Source organism: Mytilus galloprovincialis, chromosome 3, assembly GCF_965363235.1.
Source record: "Mytilus galloprovincialis chromosome 3, xbMytGall1.hap1.1, whole genome shotgun sequence".
Classification (NCBI taxonomy): Eukaryota; Metazoa; Mollusca; class Bivalvia; order Mytilida; family Mytilidae; genus Mytilus; species Mytilus galloprovincialis.
The window spans coordinates 30,260,609-30,281,487 of NC_134840.1; the positions used below are offsets into that span (position 1 = coordinate 30,260,609).

The 20,879-nt window shown below is 31.5% G+C and overlaps 1 long non-coding RNA gene across 10 annotated transcripts in view; it reads right to left on the bottom strand.

Moving 5' to 3' along the window:
- Positions 1-20,879, bottom strand: part of LOC143067673 (uncharacterized) — a 112,487-nt gene that overhangs the window by 21,812 nt on the left and 69,796 nt on the right. For 3 of the 10 annotated variants that reach the window (XR_012976002.1, XR_012976003.1, XR_012976004.1), the window contains one exon: positions 4,980-5,064. The exons of 3 other annotated variants lie outside the window; for them this stretch is intronic. This is a non-coding gene — a long non-coding RNA (uncharacterized LOC143067673). Of the gene's footprint in view, positions 1-1,112; positions 2,363-4,979; positions 5,176-5,316; positions 5,335-8,825; positions 9,107-20,879 lie in introns of those variants that run through there. 4 more of the 10 variants (XR_012976005.1, XR_012976006.1, XR_012976001.1 and 1 more) reach the window with 4 other exon arrangements.

Below are 20,879 nucleotides of genomic sequence, written 5' to 3' on the forward strand. Positions count from 1 at the left end.
GTATTGATGTAAAACATTTTTTTCAGCATCTGATTATAAAATACTAATTTATTATGAAGAATCTATATTTGAATTCTTATATTGTATTTTGCGCCTTGTATATAATCCCTTTTGATAGAAAATAAACATCATCTTATTCTTACCCAGAATCTTGCGGACGAGTGGCGGAAAAGCATGTTATCTATACAGTATAAAATGAAAGACTAGAAAACAGACTAGAAAAAAACAACAAATTTAAAAAAAAAAGAATGGCATTGAATTTGTTTTGTTATTTTGTTGTTTATTTAAATTTTCAGTGATATGGAGGTGAAACCAGCGTTGTAGATCTCGGAATCGAGCAGGCTATATCGCAACAAGGCAGCACTCGCACCCGCAAAGTGGGAAGGGATTTATATAAGTTTCAATAACTTTTTACCCAAACCACTATAAATTAATATGGTTAACTCAACCACCGTTGAATTAAGACAGTAGTGTAAATTTGATCCCCTTCCCCAATTTTTGAAGAATCAAATCAGGTCGACTGTTTAAGATTAACTTATTTCAAAACATAAACAAACATCTTTTTTTTTATTTATTATCATTCACATTATGTTATTATTATTATCATTATTATCTCTATTTCAGAACGAAGGGGACTGGCTTGCGCAGTATGTGCCATAAACCTCAGACCCCTAAATTTGTAAATTTGTTTCAAATCTGTTACTTAAAAATCTAACAAAGGATATAAAAGACAGAAGCGATTCTACGAAAACGTAGATTTTTTTTACCAGTACGGGAGAAACATGGACAAGTCTTATGTGTAGCATCTAACAAAAACAAAACATGCATGGCAGACTAAACCTATGAGATGGCTTTTCTAAAAGTAAATCTTTTAACATGTTCTTACATCTGTAACAACCATTCTAACATTATTGTATAATGTCCTGTATAATTCATAATGTAACAAACAGAAATGCTGCTATACGCGTGACTTATCTAACTTTTTACATTTGTTAAAAACATCTCTGGTTTCTTTCCAAATTACGGCCAACTGACCTCTTTTTAAAAGATGTAAAATTATCACTTAAAGCTGCAATTTTTCAAATTTCTACATGCAAAAAAAAATCTCTTACCTGCTTTTTAAATATTTTGTAACAGATTTCTCTTTCTTTGGAATTGTTCTATTCATTTAAAGACGGTAACGGTAAATTTGTTTACTGCTTTTATAAACAGCGTGTTTAATTGCCCGCAAATATAAATATCATTCGATGTATACAAAAGTAACTCTTTATATAAGAGTAAAAGGGATAAAGTATTTATTTCTTTTGATATACATTTGTATACATGTTATAAAAGGTTTCAATTACATTTTTGTATTGTATTTTATATCTATAGTATTGAGAAAGGCAAACAATAGAACATTGAATGGCCATTGTAATTTGGTCAAAAGAGGAATCAAAAACGTCTAGTTCTACTCTGACCTTGGCCATGAGGACAATGATACAATTAAAAATTAAGGAATTGACCCACATTTAAAATATAAACATTTACACGGGCTTTTTACCTTAGTGTAGGACGTGTGTGTTATGATCTACTTGTTGAAATGCGTACCAGCTTTGATCTTATTTGTTTGCAATAGGAGTACCACATATATTCGGATAAAACATACGAAAATGAAATGTTTGCAATAAGAGTTCCGCATATATTGTGGTAAAACATAACAAAAATGAAATGTTTGCAATAAGAGTTCAACTTCTGCATATATTGGGGTAAAACGTGACAACATGAAATATTTGCAATAAGAGTTCCGCATATATTGGGGTAAACATAAGAAAATGAAACTTCAAAATATAATCCTAAAATATTTATCAAATATTATATTTTGACTTTATTTCTACTTTGTATTTGCTATATAAATAATTCCGCGCTATATGGTAAGTAAGAATAAGTTGAAACAAACATTTGCACGTGTTATAGAATAGTTTTATCAATAGTTTATGAAATTTACCCCCATCGCCAAATAGAGAAAGCAGAGGATTAAGGGTTTTATCCTTTACATTGTTCTTAAATCCTAGGCATCGTGCGTTGTCAACGAGATATAATGAAATGGGGGATCTAAACACAATGTTCGTTAATTACTTCGGTCAACTAAAAGTGAGTCAGCTGAGAAACTTTTCCTTTTCATATGTGAAAATTGAGATCAAAGAATCGGCAATAAGTATAAACTGTGTAATACATTCCACACCTGAAGAATTGGACCTTAATTTTAGTATTATAGGTAGTGTCAAATACAAGATTTTATTGTTTTTCGTGACAATCTTGGTATTTTTCATTAAATTAAAAACAATCTAAATTTAACAACATTTAAACAATCGTAAAGTTTTATTTTGGAATAATCATAAAAACAACTTAATTTATTCTGATTTGTTAGAAAAGAGGTAAAATAAATAATAACACACAACCGATCAGTTTTGAACTGTTTTTTGTGTTGTTAAACCTTGAAATACTTGTATGTCATAAATTTGTAATTACAGAAAACACAAAATGATCATCATAATTTAACCTATTCTGTAATTCTGTTTAAACGATATTTCATAATTCTTAAAACACTATGATTTTCCAAGAAGCAGTATTTTATTCATTTGTTCATTCTAAATGAGTTTTTCCTTAGTTTATCATCTAACCCATGTAGTTATTTGATTAGAGGCGGATGGTTTTTTCCAGTGACATGCATTATATGAATATGATACTTATTTAATTATTATCTAGACTATTCAATATCATTTAGATTAATTATATCAATTAAAATTCATACTTCTAACTTTTTCGTCTGTTTACTTCATATTCCCCCTAAAATTTTCCTAATATATTAAAGAAGCACATTGTATTTGAATCAAAGAAGTTGTTTTTCTTCTGGTTTTGTTTTTTGTTTCTTGCTTCCTTCAGAAGCTTTAAAATAATTGCTATGGAGAGTGTGGAATTTATTTAAATATAACTGCGTCATATTATTTTCTAATCGTGTAATATGAAGGTACAATGTGAATCGTGTATATTGAGGATTAATACATCATCGTCCATATCAAAACAGTTCCATTTCTTTTTTTATTTTTAAGTTCGATTTTTATATATTGGCGACATCTTGATATGTGCCAAGCCAAATAATCTTTATTTTCAGTGATAATCGCTTGACATCCTCGTATTATCATATAAACGGAAAGTGAAAATGGAATTATATATAACAATAGTAGAAAGCGGATGCGATTAATTGATTTAGCCTAATTAACGGGTACATCTCGGTAGGAACCCCCCGGAAAATTAAGGTAAAAAGTTCCTTCAATTATCAAATTAATGAATGACAGGAAACAAACAGAGTGAAAATTAATTGAATTCCAGGTCGCAGAGTATATGTCTATTTTCATAGGTGTGAGGTACAATTTAATTGGAAGTAGAAAAGAATTAAATTATCATTCACAACTAACGGCAATTTTTCTCTTTATTTTACACTATTTTTCTACCTTCCAGTGGTTCTCATATAAACAAGGTGACAAATCTGAGATTGAAATCTAATTAAGTTTTTCTGTTCAAAAGATTGCTTGATTGTTCTGATAAAACAAAATGTACACCCAAATAGTTACATGACACGGGTCCGAGTTGTCTACATAATTATTAAACATCTCAAAATTATTGCCAAGAATCAAAAATTACTTCCAGAAAATAATACTCATATATAGTATAGACATTTGTCGCGAATTAATTAAGATATGTTTAATTATTTCAAAATTGCCTCACATCTGGCAGACTTCTTTTTAATATAAATATATATACATTCATTAACGCAAACTGATGTAAAACTTATAAAATGTGTTTTCCTCTGTACCAGGTAATGCATTGCTACACGGGATTAAACATTCATACATATATATATATATATATATATTTTTTACAAATTGTGTGTATATATATATATATATATATTATATATATATATATATATATATATATATATACACACAATTTGTAAAAAAAATATATACGAAAATGTCTTTTACAAATATTTTAAGTTTACTTGTTTATCAAAAATTGACGCAGTAAATATAGAATTCTTTGAATAACTGATAGCCCTATAATTTTTTTTTATATAAATTTGCTCTATTTTGGTATGAAAGTACTAAATATAAATAGCTTATAAGATTTATACACAACCCTTAGATGGTGAACTTTTTTCAAATCACATATATTTTAAAGTGTGTATTCTAAGTGTACATTTTGATAGAATGATAACATTTTAACAAATGTATTGAAATGTAAAGTCTTTTCTTCAACGAAAGTATCAAAATAGAAGAGTACTTTTGTATGTTCAAGACCAAATTCAAAAATGGCTTATATTTAACAAATATTCTAGACAGAAAGAAGAAATTTAAACGCTTCTGTAATGACATGTACAAACATAGTTAAGTATTTTTCCAAATAGATACAAAGCAAAGCAGTCGTCCGTGAAATACTACGTAAAAGGTTAAGCCAGCAAATTTATCGTCGCCATCTTGGATCAACAAAATAAACTAAAGTTTTAAACATTCTTAAATTTAACTTTCAACATCTCTAGTGTAATTCGAAACCAAATGCATCATATCGCTTTACTGATCTCTACTATATGCATGAAAGTGATTATTTTATACGGAAATTCGGGGACTTGTTTTCTGATGTAAACACGGTTGCTCTAATGCAAGCTTCACTCTCATGGCATAGTAAATTCTACCGTGTTAAAAAAACAACAAAAAAAACCAACTGATTAGTTCTAGAGTATCAGTTTACATGCACACGGTGACAGTTTTTCTTGCAGCGTTGCGATTTATATCGAGACATGTACACCAATGTCAGATTTCACACCTGGTGCCAAGATGTAAAAAAAAACATACTCTAAGGCGAATGTCAGTTTCTGATTGAGCTAATATCGATTTCAATCACGACAGGAAAAGTAAACATCTAATTATAAAACTTACCAAGAGTTCAAATCATTCAATTTTCCTCATTCTCCATTTTAACATTAGATTTTATAAAAGCATATCACATTTTATCTTTTGTATCCTAAAACAAACAAACAGTATTTCCTATAATTAAAAAGATTTTAGCTGTAACATCCCTCAAAAACAAACTACTTGCTAGTTCAGAAATAAAACTCAATATAAACTCTCATGCCCCTATCAATAAACTTTATTTTAAATGGAGACTGTTCTCTTAGGCAATATAATATGTAACAGGATAAGAAAAGTCTCTTTCAAATTTCTAACAATATATTTTGTATTCAGAGATAATAGTAACAAATTCTTTTCAATATACCATTATGTTGTGTATAGCAACTACTATAGATTTTCACGGTCCGAACAATATACGTGTAGAGAGACTATGAATAGCTTTAACCGTCGAACAATTGATAGTGCGCAATCTAGCCGTTAATTTGGCCTATATGAGTTCCAATGAATATGATATTTAATGACTCTATAACAAAAAGCGTATTAAGTTATGAAACTATTTAATTTGTAGCAATTTGCGACTATTTGTGCGCAAGCAAATGAGAACAAATTAAACCCAATATACTGGATCGATGATATTTAGCTAAAACTGCGAGGCTGTTTATTCGCTGTTAGCAATGTTGACATAAAATATGGACTTCTAGTAAAATTGTGGTGATGTTTATCTGGATAAAAGATCAAATGTAATTTATTTTAAATTACCTTTTAAATTCATATTATCTCTTCGATCGTGAAAATGTGAGAGACCAAAAAAAAAGTTTACCATAACTATTGAAACGTTTTACCAACAACAGTTTCTCAAAAAAATAAATAATTGTTTTTTAATTATCACTTTATTTTGAATACCAAGGGGTTACAATCTAAGCAATGAGAGAGCATAAAGTCAACCATTTTATCGAAGTAAGCAACGTATGGTACATTTTAACTTTTTTTCGACATACAATTTAAGTAAGAACAGAAAAAAGAAAATGTGGTACGATTGGCTTTGAGAAAACTCATCACAAGAGACCAAATGACACGGAAATTAACAGTTATAGGTCACTGTACGACCTTCAACAATGAGCAAAGCCAAAAAATCCCTATAAAAGAGGATATGTAAAAGAAAATGTTGTATAATTTGCCAATTCTGAATTTATCATCAATAATTTTCAAACGAATTTCCAATTTTAAACCTATGAAATTAATCTGTTACATATGTTTATTTTATAAATTAATATTGTAATTTAGATTTTCTTCTTGAAATATAGGAAAAGGTAGGTCATTTCTTTCTTGTTAGTTTTTGATCCTATAACATATAAATTTGGGGAAAGTAAAACAAACCAGAGAATTTAATCTCCTATTATAAAACTTGTGTTTACAAGTACAAAATTAGTTCAGCATACTCTGTGTGTGTTTAAGGGATTAAATAAATTGTTTTAAGTTATTAGCAGCCCAAGCGTTTGTTCTTTAATCCTCTCATTAGTGTGCCCCAGGTAATCCAGGCTACCTGGACAGCATTACTTTGACCTGACACGGTGGTGTCTCTAAAACACTATTTCAGGTGAGAAAATGCCACTGTCACCCTTGGGCTTTCACACCTGTGTCACCAAACTGTAATTATTCCGACTTTGATCGCTTTACTTCCATTAATTAATGAATTTAATTATCGGTTTAAGTTTTAATTGAAATTCTTGCACTTTCGTCTATTATTTTAGCCATATGGACAAAAGGAATTGTTGACACTAACATTGTTTTCATAAGAATCAGAAATAGCGACTGAACCAATATTGTCACAAGCTCTCAAAGTATTATTTTGTTTTAATCAAATTTAACTAATGACCGACTAATGTTAAAACAAACGATCTTAAGTGCTGGGTTTAAATGCATGATTATTTTGTTCTAAGATGAAAGGTTTATCATAACATGTTATATTTATTCTTTAAAAATGCCAAGTAGCTGAGAGTATTTTTTTCAAAAATAATTCATAAATACTAAAAAATATAACCATTCACACGAAACAATCGCGATAGCAGCCCATGTTAGGACACAGTACACCTCCTAGCAAACGTCTCCTATAAAATATATAGAACTTCAATGGTAAAACACAGTTGCACATAAAAACAGGATGTTAAAAATAAAAAAAATGAAAATATTTAGCCTTGGATTATTAGATATAGTATCAGTCCCAGAATGTTTTTAATATCATTTGCCAAAATGTACCATCCCTTTTCAAGTGCGAGCCTAAATTGTCCAGCTTTATCCGGGTTGACCTTCTTTTGTCGATTTATAGCATATTAAGTTGCTTCCCTGCTGAATATGCATAAAATACTTGTCACTGGACGTGGAGTAACCAAAAAACAAACACTATATTTTACATCATATTATTATTCCAGAATAAAGCGTTCTATAAGTTTATACTTATTTTAAAATGCTTTTATTAATATATTACATTCAAAGAAAGGAAGTAGTTGGCGCGAAAATGACAACAGATTTAATTTAAAAGTGGAAATGGAAAGTCCATTTATCGGTATTTATTTTTGATCCCGTTAGAAATCCCGTATAATTCCTTGATGACTGAGACATACCCTGGTTAACTAGAGACAAACACTTCGGCACACTTCTGATGGTCATCTTCAATCACAACTGCCATCCGCTTATCTGGGCCTATACCCTTTATCACCTTATACTGTAAGTTTACCAAAACAAAGGCTTGTCTTATTAAATATTAACGCGATTCTTGTGAATGTATTATAATTGGACGGATAATAATTTACTTTGATCAGGGGAAACCCTTTATCTTTAGTGAAACAGATAGCTTCTTATACCGGTTTTACTCATTTCTCCATCGTGATTCGGTGTCTGCATTGGAATTCGTAAATAGTTCTAGCGGGGTTACCGAACGACGTGTTGTACGGCCGCGACAGAAATGAGACCATTCGTATGATTAAGTATTTTTCGATCGTAACGACCCGTCCATACCCTGTAATTTATCAAGCATTGTCAAAATTGTTACTATTTAAATCGGGTTTCTGATTTGTACATTAGTAACACTTAACGTACGTTGTTTAGAAGGAAAACAAACATTTTTTGTTTATTTGACCATAAATTTATTTACTACTGAATTGCCCTAGTAGGAAATGGTGTTGATAGAGACAATTAAAAAATACATAATTTATATAAGACTTAATTATATGAATATAGAATGAAATTCAGGTTATCCAGTAGTCATGTATCCCCACCCCACAAAAAACAGCACACTCTCACACGCGGCTTCACATATTAAATATATCGAGAACGTCAGTTGTCCGTACCTATTTAACCGGAAAACTAGTATCCGTGAAACTCAACCAACATGCCTCAAAGTGGCAACCCTTTTCCTTTCATACAGTAGTTTATTCGGACGTATCCACAGTCCACATATACATAATATGTGAGAAGACTGCCTGTAATCCAAACAAACTTTTCCCTTTTATTCCCTTTTCTATATCTATAACTCATAAGTTTATGCAGACTAAATGACTTTTATATTATACATGATATATTTAAACCATGTTACGAAGTAAACGGGATAACTGCGAATGACTATGTATTTATACGTTTTCGCAATGCTGGACGGGTAAAGCAGGAGAAATGAGAGCAAAAACACAGGTCTCAGTCTAGCTCCGGGTAAGGAAATAAATACGTATTGTGGAACCTATACGATTTTGTCGAACTTCTATATATATTTGCCAACACCATTCCAGTACACAGCCGGCTTATCATGGCTATTTCTTTAACTATAGCTTACAATGCACATTTGTGTGTATACATGTATATCTAAATAACAAGAGCAGTTACCATGGGAGTCGATTCGAGTAAAGCTCTACCAGCTTACCCTTCCTGGACACTTAATATCACACATGGTTGAGAGTGGTTTGTGCTGCTCAGTCTTTTCTTTTTTCATAGCTTTTTTGTGTGTTCATCTTTTGGTCACGGTATTGTGTTTTTCTTCGACTTTTGGTTTTGGTTGTCATCTCCTATAGTCTGCTGTATTTGTTTCTCCAGTCAACAACCTGGTAGTCGGAAACCGGTTAAGTCTTCTGACAAACTGTACCTCACATTTTCAGCAATGAGATTGGCTAAAGTGTATATAAACAAAATAAACAAGATAACGTTATGTCCGACACAATTCCTTGTATACCTGAAGCCTTGTATAGATTATCCTGATAACGGCATCTATATACCCTTATAACAGTTATATGTCAGGCTTAACTGTTTACCCGTAAATCTTGATGAGTAAATAAAATGTTCACAAAGTTGTATCTTGATTAATAAAAATATCTCCTATACCCATCGGGGAATTTCAGTCGCTATCATTCAATTACATGCAATTATACGGTATTTGACAGTTTCAGCCATCAGAACGTCTCTTGCTTGTCAGTTTCTACAAGATTTCATACGGTATACTGACATGTTCATTGTTTTCGACACATTCTTAAATTTTTATATCTCTGAAGACGTTCTGTCAGAGAAAGCAGACAATCTGAACTTCAGGAACATTCATTCACTGAAGCAAATAATTTTCTGTGATCACCATACCACGGAATTTTAATTCTGTTTTTATTAGTATGCAAAGTATTGGAATCTTCAAACAATGACAATGTCAACTTTAAATTTTGAGCCATAGAATTGAGAAATCATTTTGACAGAAGTCGAAACATCAAACGCGCAATATTGCCTTAAATTTACTTCCGGAGAGCGTGCTACCAAGAACTGAAATTGCCGTTATTGCTAAAACATGAATATCATTTTATCAAAAGTAAGAAACAAGATTTCGTAAACGAACCTTACACATCAAAACTGGAGGCAAATTTTCTATGACGATTTTTTTCTAGTGGAAAGTATCAGATAACAAAGCGAATAAAGTTTTGGTCAGAATGTTTCCATAATATCAGTACACCTACGACAATAATAGTCATTTCATTCTGAAAAGTATAACAAAAAAAACAAAATAATACCTATACATAAGGGTATTATCATTGAGACCCATGCAGGTCAACTAGTATCGTATGAACAATGTGACCAGGTCCACCATTTGCTTTATAATAACAAGGCTTCAAAACTTCCTGTTTCATGTGCTACTATAACTTTGTAACGAAGATGATAACTCAGATGAAAATTATAAGTGTACAGTAATAATACTAATAATGCGCAAATTTCTTCATGTGCACCACGCAAGACGCTAACTCGTACCTCATAAAAAGTACATTTCTGCTAAGTTAGTCAGCTCCCAATTTCAATCTATATAATTGTATTTCTTAAATTCGTATCATCAATACAACTTCATGCAAACGTTTTCATGTTCAGAAGAAAAAAGCAAAAAAAAAAAATGCATGATTTGAAGTGACATTCTACATATATCCATTTAATACACTACTTTGTCTATTTTGTTTTCTAGCTTTTATTTTACGGAAGTAATGCAACATTGAATTTTATTTCCTACCTTGTGAGATTGAGAATATATATGGATATATTTTATTTAATATATTTACTTTCTTTGTAGTCTTTTTGTCAATTTAATACGCAACACTAAATAGTTTTAAAATTATGCTATTATAATCATTCAACTTTGCAACTGAATTAATTTAGTTTTCATAAATCCAACTGACACGACATTGTAATAAATACAAGTGAAATACATACAACGAATTTCGTGATAAGCATGTGGTAAAAAGAACTCTCTTGTATCTCAACCAAGATCTATGTCAGATAATACTGTTTCCGGAAAACACACGACAGAGCTATCGCTATGACTGTACAGGTACCACTCGCATTTGGAACGTCCTCTTACAGAAATGAACTTTTTTCGCACATATTTTAGAATGCATTTCTGAATGAGGAATTCTCCCAGCCCGAGCACACTATTCTGGAATTCAGTGACGTCCCAAATGTTATTCTTTTTCTTGATTATCTCTCCATCAACTTTAGGATAACCTCAATACAGATTATGTAATACGAGATATTTGAAGGGGCCATCGTATAATATCAAATTCTTACGTTACCGCAAAATATAGGAACGATAAGACATGGACACTGGAATGATTTCTACAGACAAAAAAAAATAATTCGGTGATCGCCTATTAAATTAAAAAAAAAATATGCTTGTATATATCTATATATACAGGATGTTTAAGATACTTTATAATATAATACTAGCATATATTTTTTCGATATTCACATGCAGTTTTACTTGCTCTCGATGCACGCAATATTTCCTAAAAATCCGTGATATCAACCGCTGCTTATAAGTGAAAGCGATGATCCCAAAGTAAGTGATGACCCTGCACGTCACTTGTATGTGCTTATTTTTAAAAATAGTGTTGAAAATCGTTTCAAATGTCAGATCAAATACAATTTATCATGAACGTAATTTTACACAAAGCACATTGTAGTAATATTTCTTTTAACTCTGAGTATAGACATTATTTTTAAAGGACACATGCTATGAAGATTGCACAGAACTGTGGCTCGACCAGTCCAAGTTAACAAACGAGACGAAGAAAAAAGGACAGGAACAAAAAGGAACCTACATTTTAATGACTTTTTGCTCACCAGATCAACTACTTGAGTTGTAACGCCTGAAGATAGCACCAAACTGCAATTTTGACAGAGCTTGGCAGTTGAGTATCCATCACCAGAATATACAACATCATACTTTACCTAAACCAAAAACAATCATTTGGTACGAAAGTATCAATTGTCTGACTGGTAGAAACAAATTGATAATTTGGTTAGAGAAGTCATTTGATTGCAAAAACAAAAAAACATGTGCAATTTATAGATTTATATCACAATGCCTCCAACAGCAATATTTAATGCTGAATAAAATTATTTAGAAATAATTGACAAATTCAAAATGGTTGAAATGTAATCATGTACACTCTTCAAACTGCAAATTCGTGTAGATGTTGACCATGTTAGTGAAACGTATACAATGAAAATAGACTCTGCCTCTTAACTCTTTACCAAACACGTATTGACCGAACGATTGCTATATAAAGTTTTCAAGAGAAGATTCATAATCCTGCAATCAAGTATACAGCGTATATGGTATACGTTTTACGTGTATGGGTAAAAACTAGAAATTCGAATGAAATTTTACTTGATATTTAAACAAATAAAGTGGCACACCTTGTGAAAGTGAAAAAGTGATATTGTTTTAACCAGCCGTCTTAATGATCTGCCAAAGAATGATAAAATACATTAATAAAACAGGCTTATCAAGCTTCGAACAGGATTTAATCATCTGGTCTAGCTAAGCTTAGCAACTGTAAATACCAATCGTTTATATCTAGTTTTATTTGAACGAGGTAGATTTGTTTATTTCTTTTTCGGATTTTTGTTTTATAAAAGTTCAACACACTCAGTCGGATTTTCAAAAAGATGCAGACGAAGACTGTTTGTATGTTAGACGCTTTAAGAAGGTACATGATAAATAAAATAACTGCTGTACTCAAGAAACTTCAAATTGTATTACAACACAGTCACTTAATTTGATCTAATATGAATTTAATACTTTAAGTGCAGAACACATGAAGAAATGCAACTATATAGATAGTATCATGGGTGTTTTAAAGTACTGGGGCAATATTACTGCTACGCTCCGGAGAGTTATTATAACATATACATAAATCTGTTTATAAACATATCTGTACAGAGATGAACGAATGTACTGAGAATTAAGAATGTCAACTGGAATTAAAGGTATTATTGAAACACACACACACACAAATGTCTAGTTTTCATGTGTTTTTATCCATAACACAATACACACATAGAATCTCAGATATAACGTTTCTATATGTCAATTAACCACGTACAAAAGCCAATGCAGATTGATTTATTGTTGCTTCCTTAATGTCCAATAGCAAATATTTCAAGGCAGAAAACTATGTCTAAAATGTATTCAGGTGTTTTGCTCATCCACATAAATTCTTTGTTGAATAATACAATCAGTTATCTTTCAAGTTTGTCTCTTTCATCCAAGAGTTGGATGTGACCTCATGTTTATTTATGTATATACCCTTAGAATATAAACAATGTATGGTTGCCTTTTTTTAAAGACTGTCCGCTGAATATAAATAAGCAGCCGAATGTGCACATTTTGCATGCATACATGCCCGTCTCTTCCACCAAACATGTCAGTTAAATTTACAAATTAATATCCATGTAAGTCTCCTCATCCTTTGTTTAAATCCCCCAAAAAGTTCCGAAGGCTGGAAATACTCAATTAATTTCATAATCAGCAAGTGCACAACTTCAAAATGTGCGCAATCTTTCTGTGAAATTTCAGGGATTTCGATTGAAAACTGTAGGTGGATAACACAAATTTGGTTCCCACTTTCCCCATCCACCCAAAATATCACTTTTATAATAAAAGCCGGTGTTGAAATTCGCCCCACCCCACCAAAAATGGTAAGTTTTGTTAATTTCAAGAGATACGAATGTTAGTCATTTATAATTCCTTGAATTGTGCATATTTCCTCTCTTTTTTATCAAAGCTTACAACAAATGCGTTCGATTCTGTTATTTTCCAGTTTTCATATGATTGTACAATGGTTATACACAGATTGCAATCAGACATACAATACATATACGCTAATAATTACATTAGATGTTTGTTTCATTATGATACTTTATTCTGATTGGCTAATTGCACATCACGTGTTATTCCGTAAGCAATTGCATTGCTCAATAAAACTTTTCATTCATGATAACACGTGGTCCCACAATAAAGTGCACAGGTGAATTAAATAAAACAATAATAAAATTCGTTTTTTCATAATCATTGCTAAAAAATGTAATTATAAGTATTGAATGCTTCTTTTTGTAACTTCATAGGGTTGTAAAAGCGTTGACCGTGCGCACATTTTTAGTATGTAGCGCTTCCGCGATTCATACAAAATGTACATCGGTCAACGCTTTTACACCCCAATGAAGTTACAAAAAGAAGCATTCAATTCTTAAATGAAAACGCTATCGCAATGATAACTAGCAACGGCAATACATCTATGTATACTAAGACATAAAAAAAGCATAAAACTTAAACAACTTGAACTTTTTATTGTAATTTAATCTTTTATCTTCCCAGTATCATAGTTTCAACATCAGCTTTTGATGTTTAATAATTTAATAACTTTGAGTAAAATAAATTCATTTCTTTTGCAATGCACTCGCACGATTAATAAGAAATTCAAGATTAAAACAGATTTTGAATTTTTCCCATTTCCAATCTACTTTTCTGTACTTATGGACAATTTCTAATTATAAACATTTGATATTAGTTAATTAATGTTTTTACATTTTCATGATTAGAAATACCGTGAGGGTCTGATGGAATGCATTTGTTGATTTCTCAGGACACAATTAATGCCATTTCAGTTAACAGAATATTGCGATTTGATTGCAGACTTATTCATAGAGCTCGTCCACGGTTTCGGTTAATTCAACCAATGGCATGTTATCCGATAAATCTTGTTCTTCTCTTTGAAAAATATACATATCCATATTTAATAGTTTGACCTCATTCATCATGAGTTTGACTGCGATACAGTATCGTGGTTTCATCGACATATAAAAAGATACTAAAAATATTGATTATTTTATAACAAAACTGTTTTGTAGCAAAATCTTAAAACTTACAAAAGATACACCCATAGTCAATGCAAAGAAACAGAGCATAAAACCTGAAAGGTTGATGTGAAAATTGACCTCAAACTTGGAAAGTTGAAATTGCGTCATAACTTGAAAACAATAAAGTGAAACTGGACCACAGTCTTGGAAAGAATGCAGTAAAATGGAACCAAAATCTAAAAAATAAATGAAGCCACAACGTGAAAAGATTGCAGATAAACTGAAGCCAATACATGAAAATATTGAAATGACACTGGAGCCAAAACCTGAAAAGATTGCAGTGGCAATGAAGCTAAAATTGAAATGATTGAAAAGACACTGGAACCAAAATGTGAAACGATTGCAGTGACGCTTGAGCCAAAACGTGAAAAGGTTGAATTGTCACTAGAGCCAAAACCTGAAAAGATTGAAGTCACATTGGAGCCAAAACTTGAAACGATTGACATGACACTAAAGCACAGATTTGGAAAGATTGCAGTGAAACTGGAGCAAAAACGTGAAAAGTTTTAAGTGACACTAGAGCACACAAATGGAAACATTTCAGTGAAACTGGAGTCATTACTGAAATTAATATATATTAACCATGTTCAGTACAATAGAACATTTATCCCTGCGATAATGCGAAACAATAATGTTATTTAACCTGATAATGTACAACAAAATAGCATGCAATAAACAAACGCTGCAAATATGTTCAAACAAGGGCGAAAAAGTGAAAAGAACAGAAAATTGCAACTATCAAGACAGGACAAAAAGTAAAACAGTGGTTTCAACCTTTTGATAAATAGTAAAACAGTTTTTTAAACCTTTTGACAAAAAGATAAACAGAGGTTTCAACCATTTGTCAAAACGTAGAATGAAATTCAAAACAGTGTGGCTGTGGCCATTGATTGACACATTAAATATATCCATTGACTGGGACAATTTACGTGAACGTTTGTCTGTAACGACCACTTTTCACGACGTACCTACGATAGACATTTAAACTTTGGAGTCACCAAAGGTTTCTTAACGCCTTTAATTATAAAATAATTCGAAAAATTAATCAGGAATAACCTTTATGTTTTGATTTATATAATTGATATATTAAATCAAAACATCGTGTTATTTCTGATTAATTTTTCGAATTACTTTTTTAAGGTGTTGAGAACCTTTGGTGACCCCATAGTTTAAGTGTCTTTAAAAAGTACATAGTGAGCAGTGGTCGTTACATACAAACGTTCACCTAAATTGTTCCAGTCAATGGATGAATTTAATGTGTCAATCAATGGCCACAGCCACATTGTTTTGAATTTCATTCTAAAACAGTGGTTTCAGTCATTTGATAAAGGTTTCAACCATTTGACAAAAAGTAAAAGAGTGGTTTCAACCATTAGACAAAAAGTAAAACAGTGGTTTCAATCAATTGTCAAAAAGAAAAAAAAGTGGTTTCAACCATTTGACAAAAAGACAAAAAGTGGTTTCAACCATTTGAAATAAAAAAAACCTCATATTTCAAGTATTTGTAATGCAGTAAGATACATTCTTAAATGCTAGAAAATGAAATCCATATCAAAACAGCGAAACAAATACAACCTTTAATATGATAATATACAACAAAATAGCATGCAATAAACAAACTTTTAAGCGGCGAATATGAACAAACAAGGGCGAAAAGTGAAAAGAACAGAAAATTGCAACTACCAAGACAGGACAAAAAGTAAAACAGTGGTTTCAACCATTTGACAAAAAGACAAAAAGTGGTTTCAACCATTTGAAATAAAAACCCTCATATTAGAAGTATTTGTAATGCAGTTTGATACATTCTTAAATGTTAGAAAATAAAATCCATATCAAAACAGCAAAACAAATAGAACCTTTAACCTGATAATATACAACAAAATACCATGCAATAAACAAAACTTTTGAGCTGTGAATATGTACAAACAAGGGAATAAAAGTGAAAAGGAACAGAAAATTGCGACTATCAAAACAGAACAAAAAGCGAAACAGTGGTATCAACCATTTGACAAAAAGTAAAACAGTGGTTTCAGTCATTTGATAAAAGTTTCAACCATTTGACAGAAAGTAAAACAGGGATTTCAACCATTAGACAAAAAGTAAAACACTTATTTCAAGCATTAGACAAAAAGTAAAACAGTGGTTTCAACCATTTGAAATAAAAACCCTCATATAAGAAGTATTTGTGATGCAGTAGGATACATTCTTGTGAAAAGACCACCGCGAAGATTCAATAATATAAGCAATGATATAAAATAAAATCTATAAATCCGTGAAGTAACAGCTACAAGTATATGCCCTATAGTGTTGTTTAACTCTAAAAATATATATAGAGAGAGAGATTGTCTCTTAATCGACACACCGTCTTGCTATTATAAGCCTACTTATACTGAACAATATTTTACAATCCCCCAGGAATATAGACACCAAACTTACATATGTTTTGAGCAAAACACTACTTAACATATTTTTAGGCAAAACAATCAACTCAATATATATATCTTAAACATTTTCTCTCACTGTTCAGCAACACCTGTTTTCATTTGATGGGAATAAAATCTCAGCAAACGAACCTTAAAAATGTAGAGAGCCTCATAATAGGATAATGCAAGACCGCATCTACTAATTTTTTGTATTTATTGAAACTGAAATCATCTCAGCAGTCCAATTCTGTTTCTATTATGTAGAGCAGTTCAGAGAGTAAAATTGTGAAAAGACATCTAGGCAATGCAATAATGGAGAACAATAGTGATCCCTCAGCGACCATACAGACGACAGAAAATCCTATTGGAAATCTCGTTCAAGCGTGTTAACGCGATATTTGACAAGCAATCTTCAATTCCAAACTATATACAAATACTATATGTGTGTGTGTGTTGAGTGACAAACATGCTATCAGTCATTCGAGTAAAACTTTAATGAAAAAATTCAAGGACGAATTGAAATTTAGAAGTTTAAAAATTTCCTTCTGGACAAAAGAGTGCATTGAAAGGTTCTCAAGGCTCATTTGCTATCGGAATATCTCATTCAGAGACAAGGCTGTTATGTCAAGTTCCCAATCATTCTGTTAATTACTTATATTTTATCTGTCGCCTAACAACGTAAATTTCTGTCAAATTTACTACTAGTAGATCTGAAATTTAAAGATGTCTCATTTTTATTTTAGTTGTAATTTAAGAAGATATTAAACATTCGGTGAAATATAAAAATTAATAATAAGAAATCTCATATATCGTTCAATAAATCTGTCTCAAATTTTGGCAGTGGTAATAATTTAAACAATTAAATTTGATTATATCCTTGAAATTACACAGATTATATCAACATTGATACCAACCGTCTAAATTGGTTCGACAAAGTTGTACATGAATGATCTTTAACCATTGCCACTCATTACAAAAGGCTGTTTTCTGTGAATCAAGCAGTTATATATGCTGATGACGAGAACTATTACAAAAAGTAAATAATACAACCAAAAAAGGTTTTTCTGTTACCATACCAATTTACTGATTTATGTCATGTCCAACTAATTCTTACAGTTTTTAACCTCGCCACATTCTTTGAGTTCCTGCATCAAGTTTGGAGACTAATTAAACTCATCAAAGATACCAGGATTGAAATTTTGTATTTGCGCCAGACGCGCGTTTTGTCTACTTAAGACTTATAAGAAAATATTAAATAGGCCAAATAAAGAATGAAGTTGAAGAGCATTGAGGACCAAACATTCCTAAACGTTTTGCAAAATACATCTAGGGTAATCTATTCCTGGGGTAGAAAAGTCTTAGTATTTCAAAAATTCCTAGTTCAAAGTTTTAAAAACAGTTTACTTAGTATTTATATATAATTATTACCATACCAAAGACAATTCGTTTCAACACAGAAGTGCTGACTACTTACTGGCTAGTGATACCGTCGGGGTATTAATATTCCCCCCAGCAGTGGCATCGACCCAGTGGTTGTGCTTAAACTCATCATAGATACCAGGATTGAGATTGTGTATATGCGCCAGACGTGGGTTTGTCTAGAAGACTCAATAATGACGCTCGAATAAAAAAAAACGGTTGAGAAGGCCAAATAAAGAACGAAATGGAAATATCATTGAGGACCAAATATTCCTAAACGTTTGGTCAAATACAGCTAAGGTAATCTATTCCTGAGGTAGAAAAGCCTTAGTATTTCAAAAACTCAAAGTTTTGTAAATAGTACATTATAATTATTACGATATCAATGATAATTCATGTCAACACATGATAATTCATGTCAACACATGATAATTCATGTCAACACAAAAGTGCGGACTACTGGGCAAATGATACCCTCGGGGAATGAATACTCCACCAGCAGTGGCCAGAGGCGGATTTAGAGGGGGGCCCAGGGGGCCCGGCCCCCCCCTTTTTGGGAAAAAATTTGGTTGCTTATATAGGGAATCACTGAAGCGTGACTGAAGCGGGCCCCCTCTTAGGTCAGTTAGTGGGCCCCCACTTATGAAAATTTCTGGATCCGCCACTGGTGGCATCGACCGAGTGGTTGTAATTAAACTCATCATAGATACCAGGAAATGTAGTGGTTGCCGTTTGGTCATGTCTGTCATATTGGTTATTTCTTTATTTGTTTTATTATAAATGAATCCGTTTGTTTTCTCATTTGGAATGTTTCACAATCTATCATGTCGGGGCATTTTATAGCTGACCATTCGATATAAATTTGCTTATCATTGAAATGGATACGTTGACATTTGTTGCTAACATCCACGTCTTTTGGACTTTAGTGGATAGTTGCATCATTGGCAATCATAGCACATATCCCTTTTCTTGTATTGTAGAATATCATACGGTGACCTGTTGCTCATATCTGTTACCTTTGGTCTTCATGAATAACCATTTTACACTCATTATGACATACTGACTGCAAAATGAGAAGTTATGAAAACTCCATATACTTATTGAGAGCCAAATGAGTTCAAAACTCAAAACTATTGAACATATATATTATCAGATAAGTGATAATCAACTGCCTTACCCAAACCATTTCATATACAAAAACATTAATCTAAGAGTATCACTGTTCTGTAGTTATGTTAACAAAATCTATGCTCAAAATTACCGTTTATTGTCAGTTTTCCTTATTGACAGATCATTGGTGCAAATAAAACTGACCTAAAGATCTTTGAAAATCTCATTTAATGAATTATGAAGTTCTACGCTGCAGAATTTTTTTTAAGGATGCACGTCACAAGTGATGCAAATTTTCAAATTTTTCCCAAATACAATGCTTCGGTGAAGACACCTTTAACCGTCCATTTTTCTTTTTACGTAATAGGTATAGTTATAAATTAATTTCAAGTTTTTGTGAGATACAGCTAACAAAATATAAAATTCATCAAATTACGAATTAATGTCATTTTGCTTACAGAAAATTCTATTTTTTTTAAATTTTAAAATAAAACTTTGAACTTGAACGATAACTTCAATTATTATGTTAATATGAATTTAATGTGACAAGACAGAAATTGAAACGAGAGATGAAAGGCAAAGCCTGGTCCAGATTTGTTCTTTAATGGGGCTTTTGAAAGACAAGTAAAAACATTAGAATTACGTCAAATGCGTAATAAATTACGGTCTTCGTGAATATAATGAACCGTGCAATATAATATCCATGTATTCTTCATGCCAAAGAAAAATGGTCGTTAAGTGAATTTTAATAAATTTCTAATAGACTTAATAGTTATGTGATTGTGACAACTAACTCATAATCAAAACTTCACAGAAAAGTTTAAAGTGCAAAAAGTTTTTAAAATGTTTAATAATTTTTTAAATGAGGATGATTTATTTAAAAGTTGGAAGCACGCAGATAACCATATGATATAAGTATGAGGAGATGTGGTATGAAAACCCACGCGACAACTCTCTAGCAAAGACCAAAGGAAATGGATGCAAACCATCTGCAAATCCCAAAGCGACTAAACATGTATGTGCACGCTCAAGCCTCCCTATTATTTGACAGTGTTGTAATAATAAAGAACAAACTGTAAATATAATTTGAAAAGGGGATAGACTCAACAGAGGCAATACAAAGCTCATTTTACACTACTATAGTAATAAATAGACCATGTTTTCTCCAGACTAAATATCAATCAGCATTTCTGCATTGGATTAACTTCAAGGCGTCATACGGTACATACTACAAAAAGATGCACATCCACTATTTAAAAAGAAAACA